Below are 21675 nucleotides of genomic sequence, written 5' to 3'. Positions count from 1 at the left end.
AGGATTCCATTCGCTGCTCTGCAGCGAAATTTCAGTACCCACCAGCAACCCTTATAACAATGAAATTTCACTGCTCCACACCGTTTATAGGATGAAATTTCGCTGCTCGGCAGCGCGTGTAGCAGTCAAATTCCGCTGCTATTTTCACTGCATGAAATTCCAGAGAGTTGTTGGATGCTGAATTTTACAAATACATGTCACATACACAGAAAATGATATATAGTATTTAAAAAAACATTCATTAGAACCCTTGGAGCCATGTTTTGAGTTAAAAAAAAGATAGTTGAAAACTTTTGAGAAGCGAAACAATGTCAAGATCATGAATCTATCCCATCTTGTAATAAATCCATATGTGTTGCTTCATCATTGTCTATATCTAGTGGAAGCTCAATGAAAAGATGGAGTTCCATATCAATATCAATATCACTATCATGATCCAATGAAGCATTGTCATGATTGATAGGTGACTTATCATCTTCTTCCGATTGATGTTCCTCATGCTCTTCATCGGCCCCCTCCAAAATGTTTTCTTCATCGTCTTCTTCCAATGAGCGTAGTACTTGCACCTCATCCACAGATTCGGCCTCCACATCTTAATCTTGAAAGATATATTTTAAATGAGGGAAAACTGTTGGAGCTATATATAGCTAGCCCTAACTCACTCTAGGTCTTGCCTATATATATGTGACTTGTGACTAATATGATTCATTCTTGTGGAGCGTATGTGGTGTCTCCTATCAAAACGGTTTGTCAATCGGAGTTCTGAGTCAAAAGTTAGGACAGTTCAGGCAGACTGCATCTAAAACAGTAAAACAGGTTCTTTGTGAGAGTAAATAGGTAGTTGTCTCTGAGTCGTAATTAGGATTTGATCTTCAAAGCTTTCCGTGAAAGCTTCAGAGACGGATGCTTGCTGTACAAGCTACAATTAGATACAAAACTTGCCGTGCAAGTTGCGTCATAACACGGTGCTTTTTCTTAACGCGGTGCTTTTTCTTATTATTATTTTCGTCTTTTATGGACCGCTAAGTTTGCTTACGTGCATGAGACACAGGTCTCCACTTTTAAAGTTCTAATTTTGGTTCATGTTCTATTCTTTACACGATCACTTTATGCTCGTCGTCTGGTGCATGCCTATTTTTGGCTACGTTTCTCAGATCTCATACATGGTCTGCAAGTTCTGCAATCTTATCTTGTACATGTTCTCACAACCCAACATGGCAAACATCATACTAGTTTAACAGATTTCCTTCTGGGCGTTCTGTTCCTCTTTTCCAAGGCCAAGGATTTCCTAGTTGGAAATAATTTTAGAAGGAGACGAATTGGCAGATATTGTTCTTGGTATTCTTGCATGCCCTCCTCAACCTATTGATCCACTTCAGAATGATGTCATTATTATCGAAGGTCCTATTCGTGATAAGGCTGCTCGTCGGTATATACTTTCTGCCTTTAACGATTCACTCATGCTAGCGTTATCCACGTCATATGCTATATGGGACTATCTTATCACTATGTTTGAGAAGAAAACTGTTACAGAGATTCTGTATCTCCGTAATCTTCTAGGCAAGCTTCAATTCAAGGCAGGTACATCCATGTCTAGTCATTGAATCATTCAAAGGTATTATGAATCAACTTTCTACTGCAGGGGATCCTATTCCTCGAACTCAATTGGTTACACACCTTCTTGATACGGTGAAGGATCCTTTCTATGATAATATTGTCACTATATTATCTAACAAGGATGGAATTGACTTTGAGCATACATGTATTTCTTTGATTGAATATTCTCAACATCATGATCGTCAGACATCAGTAACTCATGAAACGGTGATGATTGCCCAAGAGTACACAGAATCAGAGACAACCTTTGCTATCCGGAGACGTCCATTTCAGCAACGCCCTTCTTCCTCTCCTCCCAATTTACATCTCATGGCTTCCAAAGAGGAGGTAATTCTTCTCATTTGAGATTTCCTCAAAAGCGTTGTTCTTATTGTGACAAAACCGCTCACTTGGTATCTGAATGTTGGGCAGCACGAGAGTACGATGAAGAACACGGTATTACAAATAAGCAACCTCGTTTATAAAGGCATTCTTCCTCTTCTGCAACCTGTGAATATTGTGGGAGCACAAGGCATTCATCCAATCGAGGCGTTATGATGAAGCTCGAAATCAAGCTTATGCTACTCAACAAAATCCTCATGATGAAGACAATGTTTATCAAGAGGCTAATTTGGTTCATTATAATGTCTCTCCAGAAAAGGTACTACATGTTCATGATGGTTCTCTCTTTAGTGTTGCTTCTGGTGCTACTAGCAACATGACATATCAATTGCAATGGTTACACAATTATCATCCAATTCCTATCAAGAAAGTGGTTTATCTTGCTGATAATACAACTTGCTAAGTAATGGGTATTGGTGACTTGTATTTGGGAACTTCTTCCTCAACCAAAATACTATGAGGAGTTTTATATGCTCTTGATTTACAAAGAAACTTACTTTCTATTGCGCGGCTTGTAGATCTTGGTCTATTTGTTGGATTTGATAGTACAAAGTGTCACATCGAAAAGGATGGCACCACTATTGCGGTTGCTCCTCGACATGGTAATCTCTTTGAACTTTCATTGAATGAGGATGTTGCAAATGTTATTACAGCTCTAGGAGATCTGGATTGTAAGCTTTGGCATCATCGGTTTGCTCACTCTAATTTCTCAAAGCTTCTTGATATTCATCGTCATGATCTTGTAAAAGGTATGGACCTCAACCCGCATATGGGGATATGTGAATATTGTGCTCTAGGCAAACATCATGGTCTCCAAAGTCTACAAATATTCATTCAAATAATCTTTTGGATCTCATTCATACTGATATTTGTGGACCCTTTCCTCCATCCAAGTCTTGCTACCGTTACTTCATTACTTTTATTGATGACTATTCACGATATACAAATGTCTTTTTGCTACGACATAAATCAGAAACATTGGACACATTTAAGAGGTACCAAATATCTGTGGAGAATCACACTAGTCAAAGAGTCAAAATTCTTCGAAGTGATAATGGTGGTGAATATATTTCCAAGTTATTTCATGATCATTGCACGGCATCCACCATGAGTATACCATTCCATATTCTCCCCAACAGAATGGAGTTGCAGAGCGAAAGAATCATACAATTTTGAATGCATGCTTATTCATTCTGAATGCAATTAAATGCATGCTTATTCATTCTGGGTTATCTCGCTCTTTTTGGGCAGAAGCAGTATTGACAACCATTTTTGTTCAAAATCATCTTCCAACTACTACACCTTCTGGTAAGTTTCCAATCATAGCTTGGACAAGCCAAACTCCTTCTATTGCACATTTCAAAGTCTTTGGGTGTATTGCTTATATTCATATCCGAAAAGAGACACGACACAAGCTAGAACCTTCAGGTTTGAAGGTTATTTTTATTGGTTATTCTGACAACTCAAAGGGTTACAAGTTTTACGATCCAAGTTCTTAAAAGGCAATTGTTAGTCGAGATGCTATATTCAATGAGCAATTGATGGGAGGTTCGTGGTCCACAGATGATGCTGATGATACAAAAACATTACTCACTTCCTTTCCTTTTCTACTTTTGGACAATGATTTGCATGATGACAACACTCTTTTGATGGATATTGGAGACAAGTCTATTGATGTTCATCCTACGGTTTCAAAGGAGACTGCTATAGATCTTGATATCTATGTTGATCTTTCTATTGAACTTGAGCATGGTGCAAATCATGTATATGATGATGATCTTGAAACCTTTAATCACATATTGGCTGTTTGTGAAGATCCTTCAACTTATGCAGAAGCTATGTCCTCTCCACAAAAGGAACAATGGAAGGAAGCCATTGAAGCTGAATTGAGTCTTTGATCTCAAAAGGTACATGGGTTCTTACCAATCTAACTTCTTCTGATCGTACTCCTATCAAATGTAAGTGGGTTTACAAGACTCAAACAAAGGCAGATGGATCCTTTGATAAATTCAAAGCTCGTTTAGAGGGATACTCACAAATTGCCGGGATTGACTATCATGACACTTTTTCACCCGTAGTTCGTAGTACAAGCATTCGAATACTACTAGCTTTTGCAACTCAGTTTGATTTGGAAATACATCAAATGGATGTTAAGACGACTTTTCTTAATGGAGATTTAAAGGAGGAAACTGAAGGATTTACAATTCCTAGAAAGGAACATCTTGTATGCCAAGTCCACCGTGCTTTGTATGGACTAAAACAAGCTTCACAATCATGGTACATCAAGATTGATCAATTTCTCACATCTCAAGGGTTTGTTTCTTGCTTCTCTAATCCAAATCTTCATATGAAGCGCAATGTGGATAACCATTTTGTGATATTGGCCCTTTATGTTGATGACACTATACTTGTGTCTAATAATCTATCTTTCATGCAACAAGTAAAAAAGGTTTTATCCTCAGCCTTTGATATAGTGGATCTTGGCGACATCCATTCATGCCTTGGTATTCAAGTTCAAAGGTATCATCACACAATGGTATTTTGCTTCTTTGTCAAACAAAGTTTATCCAAGATATTGTTCAAAAGTTTAGATTGGCTACTGCACATTCGGCAAACACTCCTTGTCTTGCAAGCTCTACTAGGAGTACTTCTGCAAATATTGAGGCTGAATCATTAGCTTTAAATCATCCCTATGCTAATCTTGTTGGTTGTCTTCAATTTGTGGGCATGAGAACTCATCCTGATATTCTGTTTGTAGCAAATCTATTAGGACAATACTTGTCCTCTCCATCTACAAGACATTGGTCTCAAGCTAAACGTGTTTTGAAGTACTTGAAGGGCACTTGGATTTCGGACTTGTATATCGCCGTCACAAGAAGACATATCTTCATCAGCCTCTCTTAATCTTTTGGGTTATTCAGATGCTGATTGAGCAAGCTCTAACTTGTCCATGCGATGCACCAGTGGTAATTGCTTCTTTATCAATGGCTGTTTGGTATCTTGGGCTAGTAAGAAACAACGCTGTATTGCAGTTTCTACTACTACATAGTCTGAGTAGGGAGCTACATCTTTAGCAGCTCGTGAATTGGTTTGGCTTCGACAATTGCTTGCTGATATTGTTCATTCTCCTTCCTCAAGCGCTCCTCTTAGATGTGACATCCAAAGTGCTATTAGTCTAGCCAAGGACTACGTGCAACATAGCAAGTCCAAGCATATTGCAGTTCATTATCACTATGTTTGACATGAAGTAAGGAAAGGAGCAATAATGGTAGAACATTGTCCAACTGATCAAATGATTGCAGACATTCTCACCAAAGGAATCCATGAAGCTCGGTTTACACTTTTGCAATCAAAACTTGGAGTTGCGGTGGCCTCTCTTTTTGGAGATTAGCACATCTCACGTCATGTCAATTTTGTCTAGACTTGTACATAGCCTATAGACTTTAGGACACTTCACACATTACTTCACATCATGCACATTTATTCTTTGTACTTTGTATATAGAAGCACATTGCACATGGACTTTATACTGCCTTTGCCAATTTCCATGACCTCTTTGACTCCCCCTGCCTCTAAATTGGCCTCTTCCACCTGCGTGTTGTTGTTGTTGTGAATCTAGGACTGTTGTTGTTGTTGTTGTGAATCTAGGACTGTTGTTGTTGCTCTACTGGCCATAATTCTGATTACCTTTTCGGCCACCTCCTTGGCCGCATCCACGGCCTCCTCTACCTCGTCCTCTTCCTGAACTTGTGTAGAAGGCCTATTGCTCTGAACTGTTTTTGTTTTGTGAAGGCTGTTGGTCTTCATCCAAGCTCTTCTCTTCTATAATCAACATAGACACCAAATCTGTGAAATTGGGAATATTTTCTCGAGTCTGAATAGACGTCTTGAACGCCTTGTATTGTGGCCCGAGACCACGTAGACGTCTGACTTCCACGTTATCATCATCATCTACTGAAACGCCAATAGATGCAAGGGATTCCACAATACCCTTGATCTTCAATGCATAGTCATTCACAGACATACTCTTTTTCTCCACAGTATGAAGTTCATTCTTCAAGTGTATCTTTTGTGCCTTGGTATTCGTTTCATAGAGTTTTACTACCAAGGTGTCCCACGCCTCCTTGGGGGACTTGGAATCCTGTATGTGCCCAATCATGGTGTCCTGTATACTGTAGAGAGCCAATACATAACTTTTCTGGCTGCTTGGTTCCAATCCTTGAACTCTTTGACATCTGCAGCAGTCGGATTGATCTCCGGTATCTCCGGTGCCTCTTCATGCTCACCTTCTACGTAGTCCCAGTAACCCTTTCCCATCAAGAAATTTGTCAACCTGAACCTCCAAGCATGGAAGTTGTTCTTATCAAGCTTCTCAGCAACAATCTGGTTTATGCCATCATTTGACATCTTGCTAAACACACAAATTTACCAGAAACAGCACTCTAGTTTGTCCTGCACAAACTGCTGTATTTTCTGCAGAGCGGTACACTCAAATGTCACAACCAGTGACCTCAATGTGCACACATACACCCAATGGCAACTGTTGACCTCCTTGCAGCACACACAATGTCTACACAACCAATCTGTCTTCCTGCAATTCTTAAAATAGAGTTCTGTAGAGAATCGATGACTTAACCGCAGTGCTGGAGATCGCCTACTTTCCGAAAAACGGAGGTCCTAACGCACCCGAAATGCGTTTTTAGCCTGAAAAATGTTGTCTAATAAGGCAACTATGTTTCCATATAGCTTTAGCTTTGCGAAGAAAGCTCCTCCAATCAGAGATCATTTGCCGGTGCCTCCCGTAGAGCTCTCGACAAGGGTGTAGTCGCCAACACAAATAGGAAAGAGTAGTTGAAGCTCTTACTCTTGTACCGCTTCCTGTGCTTCTCTTGCTTGCAACTCAGCCCTTAGCATGAACCTGGCTCTGATACCATGAAAAGATGCAGGGGAGAAGAGAGCTTGAGCTCTTGCAAGCACACACACACTCACAAAACCCTAAAAGAGAACACACAAGGTGAGAGGCTGAAAATCTTCTTCTTCTTTACACAACTCAACACACCATATACAAAGATAGGAGTACACACTATGAAAAGGTACTCAACCAAATACATACTAGGGTTCTCTATAGTGTGAACCCAACTAAATGAGCTAGCGCTATAACTATGCCAGTCTCTAGAATGGTTGTCACATAGCCTGTTATCCCCCCACCACTTGCCGCATATCACCCATGATCTCACCAACCATGCCAGTGGTGTAAGTGTGGGGCCTATCCCCCAGGCGGCGGGTCATCAGTGTCCACCGCCTTACTAGATGAGCTTGATATCTCAACAGGGCTTAAAACAACTTGAGGGTGCTAAAGATTATTAACTTTGCATAAGCCTCAATAATTTTTGGCTATTGTGGCTTCCTCTGATTCCTCTATTAAGACTTTCTTTGCCTCTTTGGAGAGCCTCTCTTAAACTAGCCTGACCTCATTAAGATGAGATTATAGATTCCTCTACTTCCTTTGTTAAGACTTACTTTGCCTCTTTAGAGAGCCTCTTAAACTGAGATCATAGCCCACTCCATTTCTTGGGTGGGTATGTCTTCTTGCTTCTTTTCCTTAGCCTCTTGGATATTTGGTTTATCTATCAGCTTCCTCTTTCTTTGTGTCCTCCGCCTTGTCATCTGCTTTGTTTCTATGCCTATGTCTGTCTCTGAGCCTAATTGTTCTAGCACTTGGCCCTATTCATTGATAGTGACAAACAATTTTCTCCTACGTTCCTTTTTTCTTTCTGATTCTTGCTAGCCTTTATTTTCTCTCTTCTGGCTAGGCTTCTCGAGTAGGCTTCTACTCATCAATGGGGGATTGTTGAGGCTTGTGTTTTTCTTTTAGATTCAAGGTGGTCGGCCTTTTGTAATGGAGGGGGAAAACTCAGCCCTCTAGCCTCCAGGAAGTCCTAGTGTGAATAGCCTTACTCACAAGCACTTTTTACCCCATGCTGTGGTAAGGGTTTTTTCCCCATTTAAACAGACTCTAGTGTGTTGGTCACATCAGCCACCCATAGGACTACAAGTATCTTGTACTCCACTCATTTCACATCATTGTATCGAGTACTTCTAGTTATCACATCTCTTCTCTCTCCCTTTATGAGCTCGGTATACAATTGTGTGTGTGTGCGTGTGTCTGTGTGTGTATGCAGAGCATCTACTTTCTCATCCAATATTGGTATCAGCGCCTAGTTTCAAAGCTTGGTTTCAGAGCCAATAGCTCCATACCTTTGTTCTCTGAAGCGGTGAAGCAAGTGGTACAATAGTATCATTATTTTACGCCACCGTACATCTTGGGTAAGCTCTCGCACTTCTCACAGATCTAGGGTTTCTACCTCCTTCTATACATTGCTAGTGTCATTAGTTGTTGCCACCATCATACATCCTGGGTACCCTCTTGCACTTTGCACTTTCCACAGTTTTAAGGTTTCTATCTCCTTCTCTACATTGGTGTCACTCATTTATACTGACATACATTTTGGGCATGCCCTCACACTATACTCAGCTCAAGTAAGAAGCTTTCGGCATCCAACTCTCGTGTTCGCCGATTTTTGTTGGTTTTGTTGTTGTCGTTGCTGTTTTACTATCGACTTTTAACTTTCGGGCACTGGACTTTTGGGTCCATTGATTTTGCTCGGACAGCCTCTCAACTTTTGGCATCGAACTGTTGCATCCAAGAGCTTTTTCTTGGTCAGCCATTCAGCTATGTCAATCTATTATGCCCAGTCAACCATTCAGCCTTCGGCTTTCAGCTTACTACATCAGACAACTACGTCCACCATCAATGTTCCACATTCAGCCATTCTACTTCAGGATTTCCACATTCATCATTCGGCTTCAGTATTCAAACATTCAGCATTCCCCTTTAGCTTTCTACATTCAACAATCAGCTTTCAACCTTTTTGCATTCATCATAGCAGTTGGCTAGGTTTATTTTCTTGGCCGGCAGGCTTACCCAAGGGTGGTCTCGATGGCCCAAAGCGTTGAGCTTTCTACATTCAGTAGTAGTCGGCTTTCCGTGTTTGTCCTTCCACTTCGACACTCTACATTTGGCATTCCGCATTTTGCATTTAAATTTTGGCTTTTCACATTCAGCGATTTACCTACTTCTTGTAGTGATTACATTCAATGATTTGCCTACTTCTTGTTTGTCATTGTCGCGCTGATTTGTACTGTGATGTAGATGCAAAATTGTCAGTGGGTGTTGGTTCATCTGATGCACTGGAAGAGGCTAATTAAACGCATGATGATTATGCCCTAGTCACTACATCTTCATTGCATGATGTTGCTCTACCACCAGTCATAAATTCGGGTCATGATCTGTACTTTGGTGATTATGCTTTATAGCAATTGTTAATTGAGTTTTATCTATGGCTGTTGCATTTGAGGGGGAACACATGTTGTGTATTGCTATTGGTGATGTCCGTGGCCACTTATGCACTTGACCTCTCAATTGTGCTATGTCTTGGAGACGTACCTTTATGTAGTGATGCTTACTTTATTGAGATGTATTACTTTCTTTCCTTGCTTCATGTTCGAGTTGCCTCTCCTTTGCAGCTCATTTACATGGATGCTAATGGTGTCAGAATGTTATATTGTCTTCAGCTTTGTTGCCTTGTCACTATGCATAATTCAAGGTTTCTTTACATCAATCTACGCGAGATCCCACATCCAACATACACACCACCATGAATGGTGTTACTAAGAGGTTGCCTTATGCTCTCATAGTAATGGCTAGATGTATGCCTTGTTGCCCCCACTTGACATATTATTTCATTTGGGATTTCTATCTCCCTTTATTTTCAGCCCACTTACAATGCTAAAAATTTGTTATATCAGCCATTTATCACCTTGTTGGTGGCTAACCATTGACTAAGGTTCCTTTATTTATGTATTGGCATTCATTAGACCTTGACATTATATGCATTGCTATTGGAAATTGTGCCATAGCACATTGTCCATAGTGCTTACATCTTCATGCCATTATTTAGTACCGGTGCTGAATCTGTTGAGCCTCTTTTGGCTTGAAATCGGTCTTGCACTGCTGACAATTAGCCAATTCAATGACCCAACTTTCCCATATTACTCTAGATCAGCCACACTTTGATTAGGATTCCACGGGTGATGTATTAATTGAAGAGGATTGTAGCCATTCGTGACTCACAGAGAGTTCCCCCCGCTTACAGCAAGCTATCTACATTTATGCCAGGTTGGACACGCACTACCTCTCAACATGCATCTCATTTTGTTGATACAGCTCTTGTTGCTTCTTTTGCATTGAATGAGGAGTCACTTTCTCCTTTTGATACATTGGAGGATAACAATTGGGTTGATTTTCTTGTGTCTGGCCCCCTGATGAAAGGCAATTTCAGCTTTTGTTGCTAAACTACAGCATGCATTTGATGCTACAATAGACATGGGGCTTTTGCATTATTATTTGGGTATCTAATTTATTCAACAATCTATCGAATGCCTTATACATCTGCGTACTACCCATCTTGATATTCAGTATATGCAGTGTTACAATTGAGCATATTTATGTATTGTCCTAGTACGGCAATGGAAAGCAGTGAACCGTGTCTTTCATTACCTTCAAGGAACTTAGGACTTTGTATTGTTTTATAGCAATGCATCTTCTTTATGTTTGACCACCTACACTGATAGTGTGACTGGGCAGGATGTTGTAACAGTAGGGTGTCAACCAGTGGTAAATGTTTCCTTCTTGGTAGTTCATGTGTTTCATGGTGGCTCAGCAAGAAGTAGCCCTGACAATAATGGACACTTCTAGTTGTGAGGCTGAGTACAGGGTAGCACTCACAGCTACTATGGAGTGTGTATGGCTTAGTTGTCTATTGGAAGATCTTGGAGTTAGATAACCGTCTTCTACCACCATTTTCATTAATAGTCAGAGTGCATTATCAGTCACACGGAATCTGATTCTTTATGTGTGAACATAGCACATTGAGGTGCATTATCATTATGTCAGAAAAGGCTCCATGCGGGAGAGATAGCCTTGACTTACGTGTCTACATAGGCCAATGTGGTAGATGGGTTTACCAAGTCTTCTACATCCGATACACATTCACACCATTCACTTCAAGGGGGTTTAGCCTCTGGCCTCCAAGAAGTCCTAGTGTGAATAGTCTTACTCATCACAGGCACTTTTTACCCTGTGCTGGCAGGGGGTTTTTCCCCATGTGAACACACTCTCGTGTGTTGGGCACGTTAGCCCTAGGACTACAAGTATCTTGTACTCCACTCATTTCACATCATTGTATTTATCGAGTACTTCGAGCTATCACATCTCTTCTCTCTTAGCTTAATATGACTGTGTGTGACCGTAACTATGTCTGTCTTTGTTTGTGTGTGCAGAGCATCTACTCCCTCAACCAACAAAAACCACTTTGTGGCCTTTATTGTGTGATAGAGAATTTTGGTTAATAGAAGTGTAATTTCAAGGTACGTCTCTTTGAGGTTCTTCACCTTGCATAGCCTCAATGAATGAGCCCCAGCTGGGGAGTTCTAGCATTTCACAGCTTTGTTAAATCTAGTTAATATATGCTCACATCAACTTGAGTTATTCTGTATGGTTTGTAGAATGACAGATACACATAGTATCACTACCTATGGCAATATGATCTTGCTCCAGTAGGGATTTTGTTTGTGAGTGATCTTCCTCCAGTAGGGCTTCTGTTTGTGAGTGGTCTTAAAGCACTCACTCTTTTTGGTCGAGGTTTTGATCTTTTTGTCCTAGTCCTTATTCACTGTTGGTGGTAGATTAAGTGCTTGTTCACTCACTCTTTTTGGTCAAGGTGCTAATCTTTTTGTCCTAGTCCCTATTCAGTATTGCTGGATTAGGTCTGGTGTGGTCAAGGTGCTAATCTTTTTGTCCTAGTCCCTATTTAGTATTGCTGGATTAGGTTTGGTGTGATCTTGATAATGTGTTTCTTTGCCTCATTTTTAAAAGAGCTGATTGACACACATTCTCTTTTTGGGCTATAGGTGGCAATGGCCTTTGCAATACCTTCGCAGCTCACTTTTAGAGATCCATGTTCCCATGATGGGCCAGCTCTATGATGGGCACCATTCCAATCTTATCCATGGCCTACTTTGTCTGCTCATTCTCTAGTGCTAATTTCTTACAGTCTAGTGTAGGCACGTAGCATACATAATTGAGTTGGGTGAGGGGATCCCAGAAGCGAAATTTGAGGATGCTACCCCCCACCATGCTTATAAGATATCTTTGTCTATATAGCTCTCCTTGCTCTCTGTAAGATTTCTCCCTCCAGCTTTTGAGGTGTGCAAGTCTAAGAACCTCCCCTTTTGATCTTATAATTATTCCCCTCTCTGAAATAAAAGAAAGATCCTGTTTTACCCTATTTTGGCCTGGAGAGAGAAAATGTCTAGAAGGAGGTAGTTCAAAATTGAGATATTTTTTGGATATAAAAATTCTCCTAGTGTCTAAAATGGTTTCCCCTGAAACAGAAATTCAAAAAGAACTTTCCAACGTGCAATTGGAATTAATTGAAAATAGGTAAAAAGGACCTTAGCCTAAGGGTCCAGATTTTCAAAAAAAATGGATTATGGTCCAATTAAGGTTCCTATGGACCAATAAGATTAATCCAAATATAGGGAGGAGATAAATTGAAGAATAAAAGAAAAACCCCCAAAAATGAGTAAATGCTCACATAAGATGAAGAGTTGACTGAGTACAAGGTTTATTAGTTAAAAATTAAGATATATTAGAGAAAATGATGCATTTTTGACACCTCAGTGTGGGGATCTCCCCTCATGAAGGAGGCACCTATTTCACATGTGTGGAGGAGTTTTAAACTAAAAAATAATGAGATATTTTCATCTCTCCACTCTCCTGTTTCAACTAGATCCAAAAAATAAGCTGAATTGACCCAAAAATGGTCAAAAATTGACCAAACTGATCTGAAAAATTCTAGAATCAGTTTGCTTGGTTAGAGGCTCACTTTTTCCTATAAATAGAAGCCTCTCCCTTTGTAAAAGCTTAATGGTGTTTATGCACTGTTACTCTGCTCCTGTCGTCCTGACATTGAATTTTTTAATAATTCAATTGTTTTTAGCCTAATCCTCTCCAAAGTGAATTGGTGGCCACTCTTGCTTCAAACAAGAGTAGAACCCTCAATCCCTCAAACCAAAGGAGAGCTTACAAGCTCTATGTAAGTTAATTTTCTTACTTATTTAATTTTAAATCTATGGTTTTCTTGATTTTCATGTTTTACAGTTGATTGAATTAAATTCAAATACTATGCCTTTGATAAAAAGGCCACCCCCTTCTCTTCTTTACATTCCAGCCTTTCTTAATCCTAGAAAGATTAACTAATGGACTAATCAAACTCTTCTTATTGTTTACTCTCTTGAATTTAGAAAATTGTGTAGATTAGAGTTCTATGAATCTAATTTAGGTTAATTTAAGTCAATTAAAGAATGATAAAAATGAGAAATGGTTAGCCATACAAAGGAGGTTATGGCAAAAATTTTGAGAATTTTATGGAAAAGAAAGTTTGTTTTTATGTTATTCCAAAAGAGTAATTTCCACCATTTTTGCATCTAAAAGAAATATTCTGATTACTCCATGTACATATTCACCTATGAATATGCATGGATATCACTGATATTAATTATTAAATTTGATTTTATGCATAGGAAGATGCATAAAGAAATTATTTTTATTTCAAAAGTGTTATTCTCATTAAAATTGATTTTTTTGCATAGAAAGATGCATAAAGGAATTATTTTTATTTCAAAAGTGTTATTCTCATTAAAATTGATTTTTATGCATAGAAAGATACATAAAGGAATTATTTTTATTACAAAAGTGTTATTCCTATTAAATTTGATTTTATGCATAAATAGACGCATAAAAGGCTTTTTTTATATATGAAAGTGTTATTCCCATTAAAGTTGATTTTTATGCATAAATAGATGCATAAAGAATTTTTATATCAAAATTAGAATTCTCTTAAATTCTATGTTTAAATTCTATGAATAGATGTGATGAGATGTGATGTGAATCAGATAGATATCAATGAATGGATGGATGGATGTGATGTGAATAGAGGTGATGAGAATGTGAGGTGAATAGATGTGATGTGAATCAGATAGATGTCAATGAATGGATGGATGGATGTGATATGAATAGAGGTGATGAGAATGTGAGGTGAATAGATGTGTTGAGACGTGATATGAATCAGATAGATGTGAATGAATGGATGGATGGATGTGATGTGAATAGAGGTGATGAGATGTGAGGTGAATAAATGTGATGAGATGTGATGTGAATTAAATAGATATGAATGAATGGATGGATGGATGTGATGTGGATAGAGGTGATGAGAATGTGAGGTGAATAGATGTGATGAGATGTGATGTGAATCAGATAGATGTGATTGAATGGATGGATGGATGTGATGTGAATAGAGGTGATGAGATGTGAGGTGAATAGATGTGATGAGATGTGATGTGAGGTGATGTGATGAGATGTGATGTGAATCAGATAGATGTGAATGAATGGATGGGTGGATGTGATGTGAATAGAGGTGATGAGATGTGAGGTGAATAGATGTGATGAGATGTGATGTGAATCAGATAGATGTGAATGAATGGATGAGATGTGATGTCATGTGAATCAGGATGTAAATGAATGATATGGGATGTGAGTGGATGTATGTGAAGAATGGATGTGAATGTGTATGTGAAGAATGGATGTGGATATGTATGTGAAGAATGGATATAGATGTGTATGTGAAGAATGGATGTGGATATATGTGAAAGAATGGATGTGGATGTATGTGAAAGAATGGATGTGGATGTGTATGTGAAAAAATATGATGTGACATGAATATATGTGGATGTGAAGTGATAGATATGAATGTATGGATAAATGTGTGTAGTCGTACATGTGAATGATTGGATGGATGTGGATGAATGAGATGAGATGTGTATGAATGAGATATGATGTGGATAGATGTGATGTGATGTGAATGAGATATGATGTGGATAAATGTGATATGATGTTATGTGGATAGAATGTATGTGATGGGATGATGATGAGAATGAATGTGATGGATATGAATGAATGTGATGTGATGGATGTGAATGGATGGAGGTGATGTGATGTGAAATGGATAGATGTGAGTGAAATGGATGGAGGTGATGTGATGTGAAATGGATAGATGTGAGTGAATGAGATGTGATGTGATGGATGTGAATGGATGGAGGTGATGTGATGTGAAATGGATAGATGTGAGTGAATGAGATGTGATGTGAATCGGGATGTGAATGTGATGTGATGAGATGTGGATATGGGTAGATGCAAGTGGATGAGATCTGATGAGGATAAATGAGGAAAGATGTGATGAGATGGAAAATGATGTGATTGGATGAGAATGGGAATACATATGAAATGGATGTGGATTAAATAATGTGGATTGATGTGGAACAATGGAGTTCGTTATAGAATCTGTATTTATGACCTGTTTTTTAATGACTGTTTTATATCAAAAATGCTGGGGAAGCATTTTGACCGTCTTGTGAATGAGGTCGTGGAGACCTAACTGATTAAAGTTGCAACAGCTGACGGAGAGTCAACGAAGGACGTCTCACGTAGCAAGGTCGGCTGCCTGCTGAGGTCTTGCCCGATTTAAATGGTGAGCTTCCGGTACGGTGGATGAGGGACCAAGGAAGCGGCCTATGAGTGAAGTGCTAGGTGACCTGCGAAGGATCCTAGAGGGTGCTGACCATACGGTGCTCGGGCTCTGGGTCACCGAAGATACCCACACGTGCGTCATGGAAGATATTGGAACAAGGAGTAAGAATTGTTTTCTGAATTCGGGCATGGATCTGGTTGATTGACCTTGCTGGTCCTCAACGGATGAGTCCATGGCTCTTTTATATGGATCTGCTGGTTGATCTTGCTGATCTTCAACGGAGATTCCATTTTGATTTTTGTAAGTGAATATATTGTCGGGTACTATGAGCTAGGAACTATCGAAAAGGCCCCTGAGTGGACAGGTGGTGAGCGTTCTGGTTACCAATGATGCCATAGGTACACAAATGACGGAATGATTGGAAATTAGGATTCAATCGGATATTTTGGAGGATTATGATTAGTGACACTATGGTTTCATTAAATGATTGTTTTAAAGACAGCTGATTCTATGAAAAAGGCAATTTCATATTGGGTGTGTAAGTGGTGTGACTAGTTTTAAGTTTGCATGAATATCCGAGAACTCTTTTCCCTAGTACCCGGGTACTAGGGAACTCTTTTCTCTAGTACCTGGGAACTCTTTTCCCTAGTACCCGGGACAAAACCTAACCAAATTCTTAAATGGATCCCATCACTACAATGGTTGGGCGGTTGGCTAACCCATGGGACTGGATGGGGTTAGGCTGGACTGATGGGTCCCTAAAATAAGACTCAATTCGGTTATGGTACGATAGATGAAGTAAATCCCGGATAAAAATTGTTCTATGGAAAAGAATCAACGGCTGTGATCCAAGTGCAATCTTTTCCTTGATCTGACTATAGGACTTACGGGTTCGGTCAGATCAGTTCAGTTAGTTAAGGCTTTTGACTACGTTAGAGTAAAATTATCCTGGAGGAATCGCCCGTGCTTTCCGGGCAAGGGAAGTTTTTTCGAGTTTGGTTTTGGAAGAACCGATGGATTAGTCTCTTGTCCGGATATCCGTGAGGGACCCTGCCCCATGCAAGAAGTGGTACTTCCGCTACTAGCACCCCTGAATTCATTACGCAGAGGGTACAGGGATCTTTCACTCTCACTAAGGTCCATGATGTTGTAGGTTCTAAATTGAGTTCCTGGGCCTTTTTTTTCCCTTTGAGGTGTGGGCTGGACCCTAAGGCCATAGTGTCGTTTAAGCAATCTTCTATTTCCAAACTAGATTTGTAACCCTTGATCAATACAATGCAATCTTTCTTGATGCACCTGCAAAGTAATGGCAGCACTGCAGAATCTATTAAGGCATGCAACTGGCAAAACCACTTTAATTTGTCACTCCTCCTAACTCTTTTGGACTTGAAGTTCTAATGCCTACCTCATCCTGTACATAGGCGACTCGATTAAACTTTTATGCTTGTCTCTCTAGCACAAGCAACTTGACTTATGAAATAGGCATTGGTGTTCATGTGTATAATTGAGTTGAACGTTATGATTGGGCGTGTTTTGGCCTTTAGTGACCGACTCTTAACTCATAACTTAGGCTCATTTTGGCTATTGGCGACTAAATTTTTAACTCTTATGCCATTGGCGTATTTTGGCCTCCAATAACTTGACTTAGAGTTAGATGCATACCTCCCCTTTTTTTCTTTCTTTTTTATATATTTTAAGAAGTGGTGTCTTTAGCTTTGTTATCCGAGTTAAGGGGGTCTGCATCATCTTGACAAGCTTGGCTTTTGCCCAGGTTAAGAATAAGGCTTTGATGGTTCTCACGCTTCTTTGGTGTGGGGACATTGAAACACTATATGTCACTTTGTATCCTTTTTATTATCATAAAAATAACAAGCTTACAATGTAATGAATGATCATGGAGAGATCATGGAGAGATTTTATAGTAATACAGAGATATGTTATGTCGTCACTATTTATCTTGTAAATATCTTGTATGTATTGATATCTAGTTATGTTATCACTTGATTGTAATGCATTAACATGTTAAACCATATGTGTTGGTCATCCACCAACACTTTTGGTGATCGTGGTGTATTTGATTCTCCTATGTTTCTCTTGGATTTACTTTAGAATGTTGTTCTGTTATCATCATGGACTTGTCACATTAGTTGAGGGATTAACTCTCCTAGCCAAACGGGCAAGTGTCTGTTGAAATATACAAGTAAATAGGGTGTGTGTGGGAACAAGCTCTTGGATAGAGACTGTAAAAGAGGAGATGTAATTGTGAAAGAACCTGTGAAAAGGTGAGAAGAATCTACTGGGAGAGAATAAAGGGTAGCATGAGAGAATTTAGGAGTGTGGAGATATTATGGGAGATATTCAAGGAAAAGAGAAGAGGTGGAGAGAATCAGGCAAAAGGTGGAGATATTCTGGGAGTGAATCATGGAGAAATCAATGGGATTTGATGCTTGATGTAAACTCTATAAATTGAGGCATAGCCCTAATGAGAATTTGCTGGTTTTTGAGTATCCATGCCTACATTAATCTATCTGTCACTAATTACGTCTTAATCATTTGCTAATCACTTTATTAATGATGTTGATTCTAGTGTTTGATCCACCATAGTTCATCATTATGCTCAAATTTCAACATGGTATCAGAGCCATGCCTAGAATCAATTAGGTTTATGAGTCCATTAGTTAATTAATTAGGATTAGTAGATAATTAGCAAAAAATCAATTTTTTAGTGAGTTTTTCACTTTCCCCTTCACCCCCAGCCAGTGGAGGATCTCTAGCACCATGCACACATCAAATTGGGGCAAAAGCTTCTAACCATAGCTAGCTAACACACTTGGCTACAAGCCCATCCAAACGGCGCAGCAAAACGTGAAAGCGTTGAGGAGAAATCACGATTTCATTCAGCGCAGTTTTTTCTGACAGATTTGTAGATCTTGTGCTCATCAAATCAACTTGCTTCAATTCCTCTTAGCCCCGAGGGTTTTCAAGCATGCTCTACAAGCTGGTGAAGACAGAATTCATTTTCATCAAGTCTACAGTGAGATACAAATAGCTGTACTTCTGAAGAGTGTGGACAAAGGAGATTATGAAAACATTGTAGCAACACTAAAGGATGTACCTGAATTGAAGATACACGAGATAGAAGCATCTCTACTAGAGCAAGAGAGCAGAGGCAAAGAGAAGAAAGGGCTCGACTCAACAGCAGGAGAGGAAAAAGCATTCTTCACCCGAGGAGGATTCTCTCGAGGACGAGGATGAGGAAGAGGCAGAGTAGGAGGGAGGACCTTCACTTGCCACAAATGTGGAAAGCCAAGACACATGGCGAGAGACTGCTACAGCAAACCCAGTGAAGAAGGAACGACATCGGCAAACTTCATGGAGGCTCCAAAGGAAGTGGCATCGGATCATCTTTTCTGAGAGAGAGAGAGAGAGACCCCACAACCCAATGTAACCTGCCCCAATAAAGTAAAACCACCTCTGAGCCACCCCGATGATGTAGGCCACGTGGTAGATGTATGTGTGAGCACTTTAGTCAAGGTTGCGGGCACTTATAGTAGCCTTGGACACATAGAGAGAGAGAGTGTCAAGGACTATGGAGTTTAGGGACTTGAGGCACTGGTCGCGGGCTATCAAGTAAGAGGGAAACTTGGTATAGGGTCTAGGTGTGCTAGGATTATTCACTTGAGGAGAGGTGTTGAAATATACAAGTGAATAGGGTGTGTGTGGGAACAGGCTCTTGGATAGAGGCTGTAAAAGAGGAGATGTAATTGTGAAAGAACCTGTGAAAAGGTGAGAAGAATCTACTGGGAGAGAATAAAGGGTAGCATGAGAGAATTTAGGAGTGTGGAGATATTCTGGGAGATATTCAGGGAAAAGAGAAGAGGTGGAGAGAATCAGGCAAAAGGTGGAGATATTCTGGGAGTGAATCATGGAGAAATCAATGGGATTTGATGCTTGATGTAAACTCTATAAATTGAGGCATAGCCCTAATGAGAATTTGCTGGTTTTTGAGTATCCATGCCTACATTAATCTATCTGCTAATTATTCACTAATTACATCTTAATCATTTGCTAATCACTTTGTTAATGATGTTGATTCTAGTGTTTGATCCACCGTAGCTCATCATTATGCTCAAATTTCAACAATGTCAAAGGTCTTTTGGAGACCAAAATCATATAATTAATTCACCGCAATGTGGCCCCTGGCTGATACCCCTCCAATTTATATTTGGGTTATATCTGTGTCGATGCCTATGCTTTATCATATATGAATTATTATGTCTCGCTGACTTATCCGTTATCCAATTAGCTAGTCATTGGGGTATTGTTGACTGTATTGAATTTAATAATATCCATTTTTCTAAATGGGTCGTGTTATTAATGAACAATTTCATATCGATACCATTCCCCATCCCATGTGGTTTGAGGATTCTGTTTGTTTCTTCCGTTGTTGAGTGGAATTCCTATAATGTTTGATCTACGTACTAAGAAAGAGCTTGAAGATCTAGAAACCCTTTAGAATGAGCGTAGTTATGACCACTGAAGGCAGTGGAGCACATGACTGACCGTGGTAAGCAATGCTACAAAGCACGTGCCCAACTCACTAAGCTAGCTAACGAAGACCTTCTAAGGGAGGCTGATAATCGCCTAAATGGGGATGGAGAAGACATGTGGGAGAAGACTTTTATTGAAGACCTTTATTGATGAGGATTTTAATAGTCAATCAGGGACCCTAAATGAAGTTATCTAGCCACAAAATTTGTTGGTTTTTGGTCTTCTTTCCACCACCAATCTTGGTATGAATGTTAGACCTTGGGTTCCTTATGGCCTAAAACTATAGCATTACCCTAGTCCCCTCTTAAGGGCCCATCAGCGGTGGGGGGTGTCCCTCAAGTATCCAAAGTTTATCAAAAAAAAAGGAGGAGGATCTAGATACCCATGTTGCCAACTTTGAGAATATTTGGCATGCTAATGGCATGCTGCCCACTATCTCAAATGTTACGAAGCAAAATACATTCAATGGAACCTTTCATGGCTAGGCAACCAATTGTGGCATGCTCGATATGGTCCTAATCATTTTTTCATTTTTAAGGACCTGTGATATGCCTTCATCATTTTTGGAAAGATAAGACATCCCTTGTAGGTGATGGATAAGCTACATTGTCTTGAGCAAAAGAGTTTACCAGTAGAAGATTATGCAACTAAGTTCTACAATCTTTGGCATAGGGTAGATCATGCAGATTGGTTAACTAAAGTTAATGGGAGAGTGGTTTATGCCTGAAAAATTGAACCTATGTGTCACCTCGGTGAACCTCAGAGTGGATGGTTTTGATGCATTAGTGGGGCCACATGTTCTAAATGTAGTTTGACAGATGTGTTATCAATGCTTATCAGTATAATAGTCGAGTTCATTATCCTCAGTGAGCCACCAAGCAAGCACAGACACAACAATTCTAGTGTAGAAGTGACTTCTATCATTCCAATTAGTATCAATCCACCACCATATCATTCATATATGGGCAAGGTAGACCAGGGGGATACCTGGAGGCACTTTTCAATGTTATTACTATAAGGCTCTAGGGCACCGAAGTCAAAATGTTGTCCAATTTGGCAACACGATCAGTATTGGAGCTACTACAGAATAACAAAATCGGGTACAGGGGTCCTCCTCAAAGGCTCCAATATATCCAAATCAAGCTGTTATCGGTGGAAGATAGTCCACCATAGGCTGTATTAGGTTGTCACATGTCTCAAGGGCCCATAATAGAAGAAGGGAATTGGGAAATGCCAAAACAAAGGAGAAGCCTACAGATTGGTCAGAATAGCGATGTGTCTCGAGACTAGGTTTCCAAGTTAGTGCAAGAAGCACAAGGGGTGTTCCAAAATGATCAACAGATTCCTTCCTAGGCCAAGGAGGATGCGAATGATCTAGTGAATGGTCCAACTCCACAAATACAGGAAACTTCTAGTA

The sequence above is a fragment of the Cibotium barometz genome, chromosome 22 (genome assembly GCF_041138505.1).
Source record: "Cibotium barometz isolate CiBa-2024 chromosome 22, ASM4113850v1, whole genome shotgun sequence".
NCBI lineage: Eukaryota > Viridiplantae > Streptophyta > Polypodiopsida > Cyatheales > Cibotiaceae > Cibotium > Cibotium barometz.
Note: the sequence above shows the minus strand (reverse complement) of the source record.